Consider the following 19,795-nt stretch of genomic DNA (forward strand, 5'->3'; position numbering starts at 1 on the left):
GTTACATGAGAAGATCATTACCTCTTTCATGTCTGTATGCTAAACAGGATGCTAGAGCCAGCACCTAATTAGCTTAGCTTAGCATAAAGACTGAAAGCAGGGGAGTAAGTTATAAATAAACAAGTGATGCATGAGCTTTACAGGTGCTGGTAGGCCTTTTTTTTTCTTTTTGGCAGGGCCACAGGAAAGCTGGGTGGGGGCAGCACTATAAATGAGAAAATCTGTGGCTGACTTACTGTGTGAGTGATGAAGTTACACCATTGATCAGTCAGGAGTTGGAGTTTCCCCACTGGCCGCTGCTCTTTCACAGTCCTCAACTATGTCCTCAGGAGGTAACGCTCATGCTAGGGACACTGTTTCAAGCACTAAACAAGCTTTCCAGCAAAGTGCAGACTTCCCCAATATGGATCATGCATGTCATCACTTCCTGTATCAGTTTCAAAATAAAAGCCCTCTTTTCAAATTAAAATACACCTGTACACAGCCCAGTCATATACTAGGTTTTGACATTGTCTTGTAGTCCTGTTCACTTTTAGACAGAACGAGACTAGCTCTTTTCTTCTGCTTCTAGTCTTTATGCTAAGCTAAGCTAAACTAATCAGCTGCTTGTCCTAGCTCCACATTTAGCATAGCAGATGTGAGAGCAGTATCAATCTTCTCATCTAAGTTTTGGTAGAAAAGTTAATTTCCTGATTATGAGTTAGTCAAATGATAAATTTAAATGATCAATGTATTGCTGAAACAAAAAAGGTGCTAAGTCACTTTTTTTTTTTTTTATTTGGTCCATAAATGTATTTATTTTACTCTTTTTAGATGCATCTGCTGCTAAATGCCACTAAATCCTGCACACTGATCCTTTAAAACATTCCTTGGTTCTGTCACTTCATCATTGCGAGAAACTGCGAAAGTTTTAATTTCATCTACTGCAGAAAGACAACTTCCTCTTCCTATTTGACCTCCTGATGATGGTTTCATTGCTTCCTGGTAATGACAACCATCTCTCAAAAGTGACTGCTTTTTCCATCTCATTAAAATATATAAATCACACATTTAATTGAGACTGGAGCCAATGAGTAGCTTGGCCGGCTAAGACTCATCCCATCTCCAAATTATCTTGAAATATGATCTCAACAAATCCAAAAATATCACTTGAGAAAAGGAGCTATGTGTGGATATATTTTAGATTTACTTCCTAATATTACAGACTCCTGCTTACATTCCTGTTGGCACGACTGACCACAGCGAGCTGAGCACAGCATTCTGGCCCAAAGATAGATGTCACAGTGCATTACGGTACTAATGACTCAGTAGAAAAGACAGGCACTGGCAATTAGAGGTATGTGTGGATGTAGACGTAAAGCACAGGCTCTGAGCTGCCATTGCACTGAGCAGAAAAAGGAGAATAGAGCGGACTGATTAGGCGCTGGGACCCGTGGTTCTATTGCTGCCAATGGGGATGTAGTGGAGTAATGGCTCTGCAGCGTCTGCCAATAGATAAGAGAATAAAATCAATAAATTGAGGTGGAAATAAAGAGGAAAACAGGGATAACAGAACGCTCCTGCAGTAAACTCTCAAAGAGAATAAAAAGCAGGGGTTTTCACAGGTGAGAGCCTTGTTTTTCCTCTCTTCCTAAGCTTTGAGTTTTAATTGGACATTTGCATAATGAATAGAAAAAAGTTATCACAATAAACCAATCATGTATTGCAAAGAAAAAAAAAAAAAAAAATCCTGCACAATTTTGCTTTCACGTCCGGAATAACAAAGCAGGGGAGACCCGGGGCAATTGTAACAGGGGCAATTGTAACAGTTTTTATAATAAGAAGCAAACAAGAGTGATGGCGCTTTGCACATGCTCAGTAGGATATTCAAGTTTTCTTCAAAACACTGATTTTGAGGAAATGAAAAATGAAGGTTTAGACAACCGTGAATTTAACTTACATCAATTTTATCTGTAGGTTATTGGTTAAAAATTAACATGAACAAACTGTGCTAATATACATTTGACTAGCTAGCATGCAATACTTTAACATGGCAGTTGCAACAGCGTTACAGTTGCACGTGATCCAATGTTAGCACCTTTTTTGTCTATGCTAACATACTTTTCTGTTAGACAATGAACATAAATGACTAAATTTAATTTTAAAATCATTAAAAACTCAAGTCACATAATTAAAATTAATTACCACTACCATAGTTGCCTAGACGTCTGCATAAATTATAGAAATAGACTTTTGTTTTAATGAATATGATGCCTGATATCTAAAAGAATTTTTTTAGCCAAGATGGCACATGTAACACTTGGACTTCTTGGATTAAATGTAATATAATAGTTTGTTCTTATTAGAGAAAATAAGATGACTAGTATATTTCAAGTAGTCAGAGTTATGAAGGAAATGTAAATGTAAAAAAATTGCAATTTCCCCTGGTCTCCCCTATTCATAGTGGAAAACAATACTGTATGTTGTTTCAGGCATAATACAGTGGTTTACAAGCAATTATGTTTCCCTGCATGCCCACAGGCTCTGCACAAAGCCTTCGTCTTAAACTTTGAGAAAATGTCAAAGGTGTGAAGCTGCAGAACATTCACAACCTTTTGGCAATTTTCTGTTATGGCAGCATTGTTTCTCACTCTGCGTGACTCGAGGTATAATTAATACCACAACAGCGCTTAAGCCGGGAAATTGGACGACTTGAAAAGATGCTGTGGGAAAGAGTGAAAGAGACAGAAACTAAGTGGAGGCCGGTAATTTTAACTTAACAGTCATTTACATAAACTCATACAAAGTGCGATATTGTAGGTGGTTCTCATGAATATGTATTACTATCTTAAAAAAAAGAAATGCATTCACTTCTCCAAACTCAAACTCACTATCTACAGAAAGTGCTATTGTACACGCGAGAAATTATTATTTTTTTGGTTACCTTGGAGCACCTATTTCCCCTTTGGGTTCAGTAAAGACCCTTGGAGAGAAGTTTAACTTCTGACACCTTTCTGTTGCAATAGCCTGCATCATGCTTGCAGAAATACACGCCGACAAATGTATCCAAATGCATTAAAATATGGCAACTGCAGATAATCTACCAATCACACCTCATGCAACTTTCCTCTGTGGCTGCATGATTGGTCTTAAGCTTTTTTCTTTTTCTTTTTCTCTGCTGATTAGGTCCTTTTATCCATGGTTTAAAGCAAGAACAGTGTGATCATCTGATTGCTGACTCTCTCTCTCTCTCACACACACACACACACACACACACACACACACACACAGATGCTGGTAGGTTGCCCAGTGTTGCTGCCCAGTAACACCAGTAAATGTCGCAGCTAAATTCTGTTCATTCTTGTGAAAAAGGTGCTGGAAATTTAGTGACACGACACTACTTGCGGGTTGCGCAGCACCGTTAATATAAGAGACAGGCTCTTATCAGTGCTTTCAAACCAGTATTAAATTAGTCACTGCACCAAATCTGTGTATCAGAGTTCCACAGTTAAAGTTTTTGTGAAAGCTCAGCACAAATTCAATCTGTCTCTGCCAGTGAACCGACTCATTGTGGTAATTTTGGTCCAGGGTTTTGCAATAAATATTATCTTGACTGGACCTGAACTTGCGTTAAAGCTTGCGAGCTAAATAACCACAAACAAACTGTCGTACAGTACACCTTTGAGGAGCTCGGGGTTCTGGGCCCTTTGGGTGTTTGCCTGTTTTGCACAGTTGTTAGTTCAGTCTTGTATGTTTTGCAATTACAGTGTTACAGTATGTTTGTCAGTAGACTTAGCAAAAACATGTTTGCACAGAAAAAGTGTTTATTTTGTGAGGACAATGGTAACGTCAACACATTTTCACTCCCAACTTGTCAAAACAAAGCAGTTTGTTTAGTGGCCCAACCCTCCAGCTATGACACTGTAGGTACCTCAGGGTAGACTTTCAAAATAAAGTAACAAAGGCAAAAAAACTGCTTGGATAAGTTAAGACAACAAAACTACTTGGGTTGATTTAGGAAACAAAACAAATCACTTAGGTTTTGGCAGCAAAATTACTTGGGTAAGTTTGGGCAACAAAACTACTTGGGTCAGTTTAAGAAAAAGATCAGGGTTTGTTTTGAAGTACACAAACAGTAATTTGAGCTGCAGTGACAGTTGAAGCTGCACAGATATGTCTGGGAAAAGACAATTCATATTCACAGACTTGTTGATTCATGCGCTGTGGAAGAGCTGCTGGGTTGCAACAGATTTAAAGCCTTGCATTATAAACATCAGGAGTATTGTTGGGTTGTAATATCAGTGCGTAATGTTTCATTTGTCATGTAGTGGCACACATCCAACTGGAAAAACTGATCATCTGGCAGCCAGGATGGATGACGCCTCTGGAGCCGCAGTAAAAAAAAAAAAAGCGGCACCTGTTTTAAGACGTACTCCCTCGTACGCTCACTCACACACTCAGACGGCCCAAGGTGACAGTGGTTTGATCCATAAGTCTTGGGAAAATTTCAGCATTGACATTTAAAGCCACAGTTTGTAGGTGTTAAACCTCACAGTGAGCAAAGACAAGTAAGTTTGATAAAATGTCAGAATTATAAGCCATATTTATGGTACCACTTCTCTCAAAGTGAATTTGAAACTCAGGCGTCAGACCAGTTGAGTCTCATGGGCATGAAAGCATCACCCCATGTTGTCAACAAATTGCAAGCTAATTGCTATTGGCTCAGCTAGTGGAAGAAAGAAAGAGGGGAGCCAACTTTATTTGTATCTTTTTTCTTCACATTGCCTGCTATGCCTGGAGCAAAAAAAATCACACAAGTGACTTCCTATGGAGAGACATTTCACATAGTCAACATGGTGCCAGGGATCAGTTCTCCTAAAGCGGGAAAGTTGCCTGTGATGAAGGCAAAAAAGGGGACCAAAAACAAAATATGTACTCATTGCTAAAAGCAAGATGAGGGTATTGTTCATTGAGAACGAAGGCGCTTTAGGGAGTCTCGATCTCATGACACAGAGCAGTTGTGAAACCTACGCACATCCTTACTATTTTAAGATCACAACTCCTAAGATTAATGAGCTGTGTTCCACCATCGAGGCCCCTGGAGCGGCAACTTTAAAACTCAACGCAGAGCAAATTTCAGTGTCCATACCTGCCGTCACTGGGGGATACTCTGGAGTGTTTACGGACTTGCCAACAGCAGAATGGGCCACCGCGGTGCCCTGCTGGCTGGCCGTACAGCTGAACCTATCCAGGTGCTCTTCAACTCATCCAAATATTTGTGTCACGTTACCCTTGATCGCGCCTAGTTCAAGGCCCAGACGCTAACACAAAGCCAACAATGGGCTGCCACCTGTCTACCTCGAGGCGACAGTGAAACCCTGTGGTATGACGAGGTCTCTCCAGTTCCTCGCCCCGAGGCCAAGCTGCTCATAAAGGTCCTTAGAAACATGCGTCAAAGGCTATTCTCTGTTCTTGCAATCTCCGGGCAGAGATCAGAACCAGAGGTTCCCTCATGGTCTTTAAAAGCACTAAATACCAAACTTGGTAGTTTTCAACCCCAACCCCTCTTTTCCTATGGTTTTGTGTCCAAGTGACTAATGAGAACAACCGTTTTTGAAATTGGTCCAGTGTTGAGCTGGAGCACTGCAGCTGTCAAAAGCAAAGCTGAACTGCAATGTAATCCTCCAGGCAATTTTACCATCTAAGTACATCCTTGTCCTTGCCACTGACAGGCTCGGATTGCAATCATAGAGGTCGGACAACATTATGGAGAGGGTTGCTAAAGAGACAGATATACACAGAATAGAGAGTAAGCTATCCATCTAGTTTACTTTTCTCGGCAAACTAACCAGACTCTCTTTGCAAAAACGGTCATTTTATCATTGTCACTGTCATCTTCGTGCAAACAAAAATCTGACAAAAACAAAATAAAACTCACCAAAACCATCTTGGCTAGTCTTTCCACCATTCTGACAACCACCAACTCCGGTTTGGCCGAAACAAACCCTTTACTCACGGAGGTAGATGTGAAAATCAATCTAATGTTGTCAATTGGTGATTGCTGGAACAGTGGAGCCAAAAGGTCGTTGCTTTTATTTTATTTTGGCCCAGTTTGAATGAAGATGACGGTGACAGGAGTCTGGTTAGTTAGGCGAGAGCAATAAAACAGCTCTTTCTTGTTAACAAATGTATCTTGTTAAAAACAGGTCTATCTCTGTTGCAATCCTTTCCATAATGTTGCCAAGACAGAATAACAATCTGAACCTGTCAATGGCCAAACCAAGCATTTTTAGCGGATTTACTTTGACGGTGCCCGGCTGCCTGGAGGGATTACCCAGCTTTGTTTTGCTCCTGCCGGCTCCTTCAGTACTGGACCAATTTAATAAATTGTTGTCCCCATTAGTCACGTAGACATAAAAACATGAGAAAACAAGGCCTAGGTTTAAAAAAAAATACCAGAGTTACCCTTTAATGACAACACTGAACACCCACCTCTTAAAAAAAGTGAAGCCTTTGAGGTAAACTTATGATAAAGGCACACAAAAAAGTGCCACTTAAGTTGACCCGCTTTGCGATCACTGTGCAGCATTAATTGCTCTGGATAAGAGCAAGTGCCTGAAAATGTAAGTAGAATCTGTAATTTACATGCTGGATATCGCTAATATATACACATATTTCTTATGCTGTTTGCAGCATCAAATTTATGCCAGACTTTGATGCTCCACAGTTAACATGGAATGAATCATATTTGCATTTTGCACAACGCAGACACCAGCAAGAGTATGATAGCTCTGGTGTGGAAGAAAGAAAAATAAAAAATGAAATAAACATGACACTTGAAAAAAAAAAAAAAAACAGAGCCAGTGATTTGCTTTGTGCTTGCAATTGAGTCCCAAAGTTTTTGAAAATCTTTTTTTTTTTTTCAGGACAAGAAACAGCAGGAGCAGCAGAAAGATGAAATAAAGACGCATGCAAGGGAGGCAGAACAAAGGGACAAATATTTGCTCCCCATAGTTCCACTCTATGATACATTTAAGAGAAATGTAACTGAGATTATCTTTAACAAACAACGCAGAGCTACGGAACTGAAGGAACATACAGTATCAGCTTGATTCTTAGCATTTCAATTATATAGTAGGTTTTATGGCGGTGATGCCTCCAGGCTCACTTATTCTAAAGCTATCAAAATGAAGTGCTTTCAGAATGAAGTGCCAGTGTAATGTTTGGGCCGTCGGCATCTCCTTTCCTTGTGAGAAACATGTGCGTTTCAAGCCATATCACCCTAATCCCCCAGCAAATAGAAGATGACACATTGTTGTCCCCACTGTGAATAATAATTAGCCGCTGGCAGCAACGAAACAACAAAAATAATTTGCAAATCAGATTTAAATGGCTGTCACTATTGCGTCTTCATCATTACCTCCTGCAACAAGTGTGTACTCCTGGGGCCACTGGCTTCAATAATGCATTAAATTCTTTATATATATAAACCAATATCCTTCCACCCTGCACCCATTCACACCCTGTACCCAAAATGCAAAAAAAAGACAAACCGTATTCAATTCAGTAATTTCCTACTTTGCAGAGGCTATACATCAGTCACTGTGCAGAAGTCTGCAAAAACAGACCTGAAGCAACCAAACAAGCTCCTGATTCCGCTTGTGTGGAGCAGGAAGGGGGGTTACGAGGAAGACAAATCTCTTTTTACTGGAAGGAAGAAAAGGGTGGATGTCTTGTGCTGCCACTCCGAAGGTGAGATGGAAATGCTTTGGGGCTTTGTCACACACTTTCCCATTACCTCACAAAAAAAAAATAAAAAAAGCTGCCGCACTGTAGATCGTACTGTTTGTGACACTGCTGCACCCACAGTGCTCACTTCTACTTTCAGATCTTGATGCAGTACCAAACACACTGGTACAATAATGTTATGAATCAGTGGAGATGAATCAAATTGAATGGGTAAATACAGGAGAGCGCACTGTAGCTGCAGCATTGAGGTGCAAATTAACTTGATTTCTATTGAGTGTTGCTCTCTACTGTACCAATGAGAACTACAGCTCCTTTGTAGCAAACATGAGCACGCTCCATGTTAATTTGCAGCGCTCAAACTTTTCCCTCACATGACCTTATCAGCATTTCCAACACTTCACTGCAAGCAAATCATTAGTCCGTGGAGTGAAATGGGACCAACAACTGATTCCGACCAATTGAAGGCACGGGCACAGCTGTGCGTCCCTGCCCCGGCTCCCCTGCCGCACAGCCGAAACTCATTTCAATTAGGATTGCGGCTGGCAGAGCTAATCATACATCACTTTTAAAATGAACTGTATTTCTGAGAGGCTGCGGAGCCTGAATGAGGTGACAGTGTCTCGCGGAGAAAGGCTTAAATGGAAAAATGCAAATATCAGAGCGAGCAGACATCTCGATTTTGCGTTTCATCATTCACCCCAATTGTATCTTTTGATTAGCCGGTCCAATCAGCTCAGCCCGTGGGGTGATAAAACCCCCCCACCCCACTCGAGTCGCCATGCTCACAACCCTGCCAGAACTGAATCTAATTTAACAACAAGCATGCAATGAATGAGACTAACATATGTCACTTCCAGGGTTGGGATTGTTTATTCTGATGAAATTATTACCTATTAAAAATGTCAGTAAAATCAGTTATTTGTTGAGCTATTCCTATTTTTGTTATGTGCAATGGTAATGTGTAATTATAAACATTTTAATGTACTTTGTTAAGTAACGTAATGCTATTCTCATTTTGCATTCAAGGTAGGTAAATTTACCACCCTGGCCTTTATAAAGAGCCTGGACTCACTCGAGGTTTCTGCCTGTTAAAAGGAAGTTTTTCCTCGCCACATTTGCCTCTGTGCTTGCTCTTGGTGGGAAAAACTGGGTTATAAAGAGCACAGTCTTGACCTGCTCTATTTGAAAAGCGCCCTGAGATAACTTTGCAAAAATTTGCTCTTAGTCTGTGAAGCCAGCAATAGCGGTTAAATTAGATGCTGAGACAAGATAATGGCGAAATTAGTAAAAGTATTTTTTTCAAGAGCTAAGGAATTGGCAACTTAACATAGGCAGATTCTTTTAAAATGTATTTTGAATTATAATCCTCCTAATAATCCTTGTTTTTTTTTAAATTGTGAGTACCTCTTTTTTTTGGAACTGTAATGGGACAGTTACTTTTTATTTGTATCCTAATAATGTCACACTGTTACATGTAATCCATTTCCCCCCAAGCCTGGTCACTTGTTAGTTGCTTTGCTACAGCAGGTGTTGGTGTGATTCTAATTTAAGTTTTGTGGAAGCGAGATCAGAGAGGAAAAAAAAAAATCACCAAGAGAAATCTTTATACATTCTAAGTCCGTATCAGCGAGTCGCTGAAGATGGAGATAGATGGAGCCTTCTTGATAGTGGCACAGAGGTGAACACAGCATCAAGATGTAGGAAAGTTTCCCTTACAGCCCTTTGAAGTTCAAGGGAACTGTGGGACCAGTGCTGGAAGAAAATTCACTCTTTTTTTTAAAGCTAAGAGCAGCCACACTCTTAAGATACAAACATGAAAGCAAATAGAGCCGCGGGGGAACAGAACACTGTTATTGTAGCAGGCTGGGTTCTTGTCAGCTTATTGAGTTGTTTACATCCACAAATTTTGACAAAAGCTTGTGTCCTCAAACACTGGCAGGATGCTGCGCGACCTGTGGTGAGGAGGAAGGCAGAGGAGAAACAGCAGGAGTCTGTGAAAAGCGGGCAAGAGTCTCTGAACCAGGTCCTTTTGGACCATTGTAAGGACGGTGGGGGGTAAATTAATGTTACGTAATAAGCGATCGCTCCATTATCTGTAATAGCTGGAAACTAACATCACATCTGCTTGTGCTTTAAATTAATATCAAACAAGTTAGCGTCTCACTCTGCCACTCTGCCATCTCTGTGGAATTCTGCATTTGCTTAAATTTGATTACAGCTGCCACACATCCTCTCATTGTTCGCCGTCCCTGTGCTTTACATTTCTGGTATCAGCAGTAGAGCGGGCTAATTAGCATGAGAATCCACGACAAAAGGAACAATGAGCAGAAAAAAAAAAAAAGCACAACTCCTACTCAAACTTCAGAAACAATCGAACGTGTAGATGATTGACAAGTGATCTCTTGTGATAAGTGCTAAATTGCTGTGATGTTTTTTTGCGTTGCGAGCAGCAAAAATATCAAATGAATGTGTGTTTTGGATCTCCCAGATTACTACTTTACTAAATTAACACTCTAATTTTAAAGTAGCAATGTGTAACAATTGTCAGAAATTAGTACAGCAGTCCAAATAGTGAGTTGGAGCTATAAACTGTATCTTAAATCGGCTGAAATTGTTGCAAACATATTATCTATGGTTGAAGGGAATTGTAAACCCACACACTCTCCTCCACAGACTTGAGGAAGCTCAGGCAGGCTGCAGGAACCCTGCAGGAGTATAAGGCACTGTAATTCATAACAACAAGTCCTTATAACTGTCAATGTAAAGCTAACCCTGAAAAAACTGCTCTGAAAATACACTCAAGTGAGTTCAGTGACTTCCTGCCAAACTCTATTAACATATTGCTCAATTTAACCATTATAAACATCTACTCCTTCTAAAATGATAATGAATGATTTATTTTGACTCTTAAATAGATACTAAGTGATTTGGCAAACATTCAGCTTTAATTTGGACTCTAATTAATGTGTAATGGGCAAACAGTATCACAATTTATGGGCCAAAATAGAAATTTCAAAAGGAGGAGACCACAGCTGCACTGTTGTTGTCAGTTCCTTAATCTCTGATGACAGATCATAGTCATTTTATGATTTATTATGGTAAATATAGTACATATTTTCTCCTTTGTGGTTAAAAAAATTTCGATTCCACACTGTTTGACTGTATGAAATGTTCAAACACAATTTTTAAGGAGAAACCATTCCCTCAAATAGACATATTCTAGACTTCTTTTGAACCGTTTTACAGATCCCCCCACCCCACATGTAGCCTGACATATTTGGAAACTTTGGGACCCTGACTGGAATTTAAGTACTGCGGTTTGAACAATGTTTGGCTGCACAGCATGAGTTTGTAATGACTTGCTCGCGGGGGGTCAGTGGGGTTTATTAAGAGGTTAACTTAAAGGTTTCTTGGTGGGTTGTCTTGTAAACAAACAGTTATGTTTTCTGTGTTTGTGTTTTTTCACAATAAAAAATCTTTGAGGCTCAACAATGTATTTGGTTGCACAGCCATTTTTCTTTTCCTTTTTTTTATGTTGAAACCTTCATGTCTACATCCATGTTGGCTTGTTAAAGTAGTAATCTTTTTCTGAGAGTTAACAATGCAATTAAGCTAGTTTTAGCTCAGTAAAAGAGAGAAACTTGAATTCAGAATGTGTAGAGTTGCATTTTTCTTTTTAATAAGGAAAATTGGTGTAAGAATGCCATTCCTATACACTTATTAAATTCTATTTATTTGTTGGATGTAGCGAATGTACATAACATAGTGAACGTAACATCAACACCTGACTCCAAGTGTTCATTGCGTGCCTGTGATTAGATGTGAACTATAGTCTCCTGCACAAAAGTCAGATCAACACCTAAACTTCTGCACCATTTTTTTTTTCCACTTTCTGACAATTGTTTTGCAAGTTGCAAACAAGTCTCAAATCTTTGCACTCAAAGTCAAATCCCAAGTCTTAAACTTTCTGCAACTTCAAATGTCAAATGAAATTGTGCATCTCAGTGTGTCATTTTCAGCCCACTGCCATTCATTCTTTTTGACCACTTCATAATTTTTTGCATGAGCAAAATGATCTCGGCGCTCAGTAAGCAACATTCGTTTTACATGTTTCTCTCTTGCAACTTGATTGGATGCTGCAAGATTGGTTGAAACAAAGTGGATCTGAGGAATTAAGTGGCAACTTGCTGGGAATGAAGAGTGTTACCGCTGATTCAGAAAATTAATCGATTTATGGCACATACTTTTTATCCTTTGGGCTTGGGGGGAGGTATCAAGTAATTTCAAGCCAAAAGCCTCATGCACAAGTGAAGTCACAAATTGGTGTTAAAGTAAATGTTGAGTTGAAAGTCTTTTTTTTTTTTTTCCAAGTTGACTCAAGTCAACTGCTCTGCAGCACTGCATTTGCACTGAATGTTAGCGTTGGATCTAAGTGTTGCATTGCACATTCATCCAATGTGAGGGTGATTCTTAGAAAAGAACTCACAGTGGATGAAAATAGGATCAAAATCGATGCAGCAGAACCAGAGCTATTGTCCTTTGACCACAAACAGTTAAGTCAAAGATTTATGTGTGTTATACTAGCAGCAGCTAAGGTAGCCTCAAGCCTATAAAGGCTAACCTCTTGGAGAGATGAGGAGTGGGCTACAGAAGTCTGGCAAGCTCACTTCTTTCTAACTTGTATTTTTTCCCCCCACTTTTTCAAACTTGTAGTCTTCAGCTGCAACCAGTTTATGAGACTTCACAAGGCTCCCTCTGGAGCCACGGAAGGCTTTATACCACTTGCAGTAGTACTCTCCAAGACCTGTAAACACACTTTGATGTGGAAAAACCAGTTCCCCGTGTAGTATACTGGGCTGGTGTCCTCATGTGCATACTAGCAGAGCAAGAGATACAAACAAAACAGGGACCCACATATCAAAACATTGCACCATAGGACCTAGAGTATTTGACGTGGGGCTGAATGAGGCACTTACCCATATTCGGTGTAGATGGCGACCGGCATGCCACCAGTTTGGAGAGGCGGAGAGAGGCACCGTGGCAGCTCAGCAATGTCCTGCTGTGGGCAGAGTCAGCAACAAAAGGTATCAGTCAAACCAACCAAATTCCACAGACAAAATCAGTAATTTCACCTTGCAGAACATTGGGAGTTGCTCTCTATGAAGAGTCAGCTGGACTTGGTTTGAAAGGATTTTTAATACCAATTTAGGGACTGGGCCTTTAAAACGGCTTAATCTGTTTTGCATTTCATGTCGCTTTAACTTTGCCTCTCGTGTCTTCTTTTCTTCTTCTTGTCCCCAATATAAGTCACTCCAGGACAATTCATAATATCATCACTGGGCCATCTTAACAGACAAGCAGCAGACGCTGGTAGGCAAATCAGATGACAGATTTTAGTAATCAAACCACAGGCACAACCGTCGGTCAATATTTGTGGCACAGTGCCGTGCTGGCAGTCTGCAGGCAGGCAAACATAATGATGTGGAACTGTGTTAGTAAGAGCAATGTCATCAGAAATTATTCTGCATTCGCCTAATCCAAACCCTCTCTCCTTCTCTCTCTTTTTTATGCTTACTCACCATCTGATATTGTTTGCCAAATATGCATGGCAACGGGAGTCTCCAGGCTGCTGCAGAGCACGGCCCACACAAGCAGGCAACCTGGCTATTATAGATTATCATCAGGGTGACAAATGAGCCGCGCCGACGGGAACTTTTTTTTTGTGTTGGCCTCCCTGTGTGCAGGTTAGCTGTTAAATGCGGAGTGATACACAAACTTCCCAAAGCTGGTGGCCAAGAGTGAAGGAGTCTGCAGTGGTCTGAATCACTGGAAATGAAATATAAAGTTCCCATGAAATGGCTGAAATGGCCCCTGTTATTCACCTGAAGTGGCCCATGGAAATAGGAAGGAGGAAGCAGCGCGGCCATATTAGTTGACTTTTCCTCACAGTGAATAAGGTCAGACCAGGACAAACTCCAGATGGAGAACTCCTGTGTACCCAAACTGCCTCTGAGACCAACATAGGCCAGTTTGACATATGACAACAAGATACAGGCTACACTATCAAGGTGGTTTTCCTGCTGGGTTTGGCTCCCGACACAGCTAACCAAGCTAATGACAGTTTGTGGTTAACTGAGGTACTTTAGCAACAAGTAAAGCCATCTTTCCATTAGGAAACTCCGTAAACCACCTTGGTACTGTATTCCCTGTCGCTGTCGGAGAATGTGTTCGTCCCAGGCTGCTGAGTCCGGTTATGTTGTCTGCTAACGGCAGATAACAGTCACTGTTAGCCACAACTCTGCATCACGAAACTCTGGAATTAAATCACCAAGACTTCAGGCTGAGCTGACAGAGTACATCAGAGGGAAAACCACAAAATACGATCCGATTTCATTCAAATCAGCGAATACAGTTATAAAGCAGAGCTTTTGTACTATGAGGCCCATGCCCCAGAACCACTCTGTGAACAGAGGTATTCTCTTTCCACACTCCAGTGGCTCATAGGCAAGATAGCGTTTCATTGGACACACATTTAGTAACACCCCCAAGTGCAGGATGAGTCATCAATAGTTTTTAATCGTTTTCCAGGAAAAGACTGTTAAAATACCAGAGAATACCTAAAAATCAACCTTTTGTCTTTACTGGGCCAAATACTTGGGTACAGGTGACACATAGTGATTAAGTGTTTTCATCACATACAGCTCTTAGCTCCAATTTTGACTTCACAGGAACTTTAAATTATCAGCCATCTGACAGTCACGTAATCAATTCTCAGGCTGATTACATCATGCATGGTAATTTGCCCAAACAGGACAGAATGTACAGAACAGTGCAGCGGATGCATATTGTAAAGGCAGGGCAACGTGTGATTTCCTCTGAAAGCATCTGGCAGTTTCTTAAAGGCAGTTGCAGCAGACTTTATTTCCCCCTCTGGGCTTGTTGGCATGATGGGAGAGAATGAGGGACAACAAGCAGCTTACGATTATATAATTAACACCGCATGCATGAAGTTTCTCTTTGATATAATACAAGCTAATAACAGCTGAGGATAAAATACAAAAGTAAAGGTTTCCTTTCATTTACCAATAAAAAGTCTCCTTGCAGCAAAAAAAAAATGGCAAACCATGACTCCATTTAACCTCAGTTTGGGATAACTCAATAAATTAGCAATTAAAAGGAGCTTGCAAATATCACAATGTTTTCATGATTACGAGGATGACATTGTAAAAAAATATTTTACATATTTATTTCCTTGCCCTTAGGTTAAAAACTAACGTTCCCAGGGAGCACAATGAGACAGATAATGTCCTGTGCTTGAATAATGCATATTCATGGCCTGGATACTAAAAGTATGAGTTGAAGCCCAATATGTTTTAATGAGCTCGGTTCCTAGGGTGAGCGACTAAATTTCTCATTTGAGTTCCAGACAGAAAAGGTTAAAAGGGCTCGGCTCTGCCAGAGAGAGAGAAAGAGACAAAGGGGAGAGCGATGGTGTGGCGACTGCAGCCAAAACCTCCTGCCAGGTTACAGCCACAAACGGTCCTGTTTCCTCCAAGGACCACAGTTTTACAATGTAAACATATGCACACATATGGATGTAGATGGTCCCTTTATTTTTTTCTGCGTTTCTGTGCTGAAAATTAATATTGCAATGTGCTCGTATTTTATTCAGGTTATTTGCTGAGTTAATTGAGCCATGGGAGAGTCCTCAGAGGACAATGAGTTTCATCTAATCCCATTTTATTATATCTAACCTCACAGTCAATTAATTGACAGAGCTGCTGGGATTACGGTCTCATTAAGCACATGCCAATTTGTCTCTGACAACTCCCTTCTTTATAAAAACATGGATTCTTTGATTATAATGAAAACTTAATATTTATAGAAGGTATAATTTTGCCAGATAGAATGCTAGAATACATCCCTTTTATACTTTGCTTTTCTATCTGAGCTGCAGGAGCAAACGTCCTCAAGGGACAGTAACCCTTATGTAGCCTGGATGCATCATAAAAACCTTTGCAATCTTAGATTTTAAGACAGGGGTGGACCAACAAAGATTAGTTTAATCTAAGATTAGGTCTAATCACAGATTAGAAAACCTAGGTTTAAAATGAGTTAATCCAGATTTAAAATCTAGCAGAGCTCTGTGACACATTGAAAAACTAATCTTGGTGTATTAAGTCCAAATTAATTGATGTAAATTTAAATAGAGTTTAATCAATATGGATGTTTACGTCCCAGAATTTAGCTTTCAATAAACAGAAATAAATTAAAGCCCTGTCAGGTCCTGTAAAATCTGTTTTTTGCTGCTTTGTAGTCCTTAACAAAACATTACATTGTTTGCAAGCTAACTGAAGAATTTGATTGCTATCAAGCCTAAAAGTTAACAAAATGTTACACTGTTTTCTAGTTAAAAAGTTAGCAAAATGTTATATTGTTCGCTAGCTAGCTAACATGTTAGTTAGCCTAATTCTGATCTCTTGGAGAAGCTCTTATTTCTCCTTTGAGGAAAACTTGTTGGCCGGATTAATGGAGCAAAGAACAATAACAATAAAATGGCCAAATAATAGACGATTAAAAATGGACAGCAGCACAGTAAGCAAAAAGGAGACTGCCTGGCAGCAACTGGCTGTTTTATCGCATCAAAGAAGCGATGCATCATAAAACTTTACGATGTTCTTTGATTAACTTTCTCTGAGGAATTTGATTATTTTGCTCAATCCATCCCAAACAGGCAGCCATTGTAAAAGTTGAATCTCCCAGAGTATAAGATTAAAGTTAATACTGGATGTTTGGTGCAGCAAGTTAAACTATAATTTAATTGGACTTAAAATGTATCCTTGTTGATGCAACGCAGCCTCACTGTCATTGGGAACATTTTTAACATGAAGCGATCTTCACATCTGGTCTGAGATCTTCATCAAGTACGCTTCATTTTGTCCGAGGCGCGAGCCGTAGGTCTGCAGAGACGAGGAGCATCTCGCCATGCTGAGTTAATAAAACAGGATCAAGTATGTGACAGCGGTTGTGCTGTCATTGCGCGCACACCCCCTGCTGTCCCCCTTTTACAGTAATGAGCAGGGACGTTCTTTCTTCATCCCCCTTAGAGGCAAAATCACTTCTAATAATAGAGGAGATTCCAGATGGGTTTCTCCCCGCTTCTCTTATTTTCTCTTCACTTTGAGAGTCCCTCCCTCCTGTTTGCACACCTTGTTGCCTTTATAGCAATAATCTGCGTTTGCATCTTTTCCTGCCTGGTTCTTGATATATGATCTGCTGCACGGCGGCTATAAGCTGCAGCCATGTGCCATGTCTCATTTCCAACATGGCTGTTACGGAGTGCAGTTGTTCCTCGACTTAGTGGCCACTTTACGTGCATGAATCATGTAAAATGCATGTGTGTTTCCCCCGGGAGAAGCAGGGCCGGCCCTGAACATCACATTGCATTTTACAGAACACACAACATTTATTGCAAATGGATGCTTTCAACCTCTTGCACTTTGATAAGTCTCCATGTCTGTGTTTTAAAACTATAAACCTTGACCTTCCATTTAGCTCGGTCGACCTGCTCTGAAGACGGTAGGGTAGACTGGGGACGGCTGTAACAAGGTGTTACGGTTTAACTTTGAGGAGGACCCAAATGCAGACAACAGGAGGCAGGGGGTAGAGTTCATAAAGATATTTAATAAACTCAAGACCAAAAAACAAAACTTACATGCGTGAGAATCCGAAAACAGGCAGGGAGAAAAACCAAAAAGTCCATGAGTCAAAAACACTGGGAAACACTGACCAAGACGGAGACGAGACGAGAGAGTGAGAGTGAATGAACCAACAAAGGAAAGACGACAAGACACAGGATTAAATACACTAGGAAGGGGAAGGAAAACAAGACACAGGTGAGTGCAGTCAGACAGGTGAAAATCATTAGTGAACAGAAAGGGCGGGAAAACAGAACAAAGACAGGAAGTAAAAAAAGGACACACGAGGGGAGGACTAGAAACTACCAAAATAAAACAGGAAATAAACCAACAAAATCCAACACCGCGACACAAGGAGTGGTTGCAACAAGTCTTATTTCTCCAATTAGCAACAACCTTGAGTGATGGTAGTTGCTGCTTCTGCTGCATTTATTTAAAAAGATTTTTCCAGTAACTGATCAGTGATTTATGAGGATTAGTTATTTTAACATCAGCTAACTTAAGATGAACGTGTTGTTTTTGCAGGTACACCAGCAACCATCTTCAAAATTTGGTTCTTTTCAACACAGACCAGCTGAGCACATGGGATGGATGAGAACAGGTCCAAATCATCTCCGAGAAACTGAGAGAAATCCATTGCCACCATCCCCAGTCTCCCCCGTACATATGTACCACACCGAGTGCAGTTTCTGAGAGCAAATTTCCTTGGAAGGATTTGAGGTTACTGTATAATGTGAATTCTGTGTGGTGTTTTGCAAAGTGACTGCTTTTCTTTTTTTTTAAAAAAAAAGATAAACTGCTGTGCTTGGACTTGTCAATTCCATTGAAATTATCTTTTTCCTCCACTTCAAAGTAAAAGAAAGTGGCAAGAAGTGTTGGAGTTTGGAACTGTGTTGTCTTTTTGTTTTTTGTCCTCAGATGCCTAATAAAACAATGACTGCAGACACCAGCCACCTCCTTGAAGAGCGCACGCATTTTGTTCTGGTGAATCAATTATTGATGGCTCTATCTTACTGGTGCCAGAGAAATGTATGATCAAGGTGCACCAGGAAAGCTTAAGCTAAGAAACTTGCAGACCCAGAACAGCTACTAGTGCACAGCATCTTTATTTTGTTGTGCTTCAAATGTGCTGCAGTTTATCTCGCAGTAGGCATTTCTGTCCTGCTTCAAATAAAAGTTTACCCGCTCTGAGCTGTGCATCAGGAAGCATCAGCTTCATCTGGCTGTCTGCTTGATTATTACCACAAAGGGATGCATTTGTACCAAACAACGGGGTGTATTGCTAAACTTAAGTTCCCCCACCAAATGTGATGTCCTGAAAAGTGACATAAGAGTGGGCTTGGATTAGAAAAACTCACAAAAAAAAGGCACAGGTCCAGATTTACTCTAGGCACTTATGTCCATGCTTTTATTTTTGTAGCGCAGCAGCTCTGCACATGCAACTGCCTACGCCGGCCTGGCTTTAAGCGTCCACACTGAGCAAACGCTTGGAGGATAATAAGATAAAAAAAAAAACAGGCCTTTCATTTGATATCAGGAGTTTTCCTTTAAAAGGTAAAGTCATTGAAACTAGTGGGATGTCATGTGAATGTCTGGGCTGATATTCAGAGACGAGGAGGAGCGGACTGAAAATAGCTGAAGGGATCATTTCAAGTCGCCAGAGAATTATACATATATATATATATATATTTAAAAAAAAGAGTTTCTTCTGGCTGTGGATATTTCTGTCTTTTCCTCCTTATTTGCGTCAAATAATTACGTGTCTGCCTCAAATGTCAGATGGCGATGGTTTGGGGGATGTTCCATCGATTCCTGTGCACTTCACACACAAAAACAATCGATAAATGAGGGAAGCGTTCAAGAAAAGATTCCACTTAGACTTAAAAAAAAACAAAAAAGAAACAGATCGCTTTCATTGTGAACACAGCTAATGCTGATTGAGTACCAGTCTAACCTTTAAAACTTGTCTGTGTTTTTTTTTTTTTTCCGTCGTCCTCATTATACAACTGTAATGTGTGGTGGAGAGCAGCCAGTTTGAGAGGTCAGAAGCAGCAGCAGCTGAGCCTGATGGCGCTGCATGTTGAAATCTTGGCAGAGGGATATTTTATGTGAAGGGCACTTGTCCTGGCTGAGGACCAGCGGTGGCCTGTGTCATATTAGAGAAACTGACACAGAATGACAGCAGGGGTCCGCTGTGACATAATCTCACGTAATCACGGTATATTAAGAACATCCGGTTTGATAAACTGCTGTGATGCAGGCATTAAGGCGGCGATGGAATGCATTTTTATTAGTTACAGATATATTTAGAGTGTGTTAAATCTGTCCAAGTGTTTTTGCCCCAAGGAGAAGCTAACTCTAAGAGACTT

General features: G+C 40.4%; 1 long non-coding RNA gene across 1 annotated transcript; it reads left to right on the forward strand.

The window, feature by feature from the left end:
* The first annotated feature begins 12,590 nt into the window (after positions 1 to 12,590).
* LOC146304815 (uncharacterized) lies at positions 12,591 to 18,203 on the forward strand. The gene is made up of 2 exons (XR_014769244.1): positions 12,591 to 12,812; positions 17,952 to 18,203. It is a non-coding gene; the product is annotated as an uncharacterized LOC146304815 (long non-coding RNA).
* Positions 18,204 to 19,795: the final 1,592 nt, after the last annotated feature.

This window comes from Lutjanus erythropterus, chromosome 24 (assembly GCF_056507025.1).
Source record: "Lutjanus erythropterus isolate fLutEry1 chromosome 24, fLutEry1.hap2, whole genome shotgun sequence".
NCBI lineage: Eukaryota > Metazoa > Chordata > Actinopteri > Lutjaniformes > Lutjanidae > Lutjanus > Lutjanus erythropterus.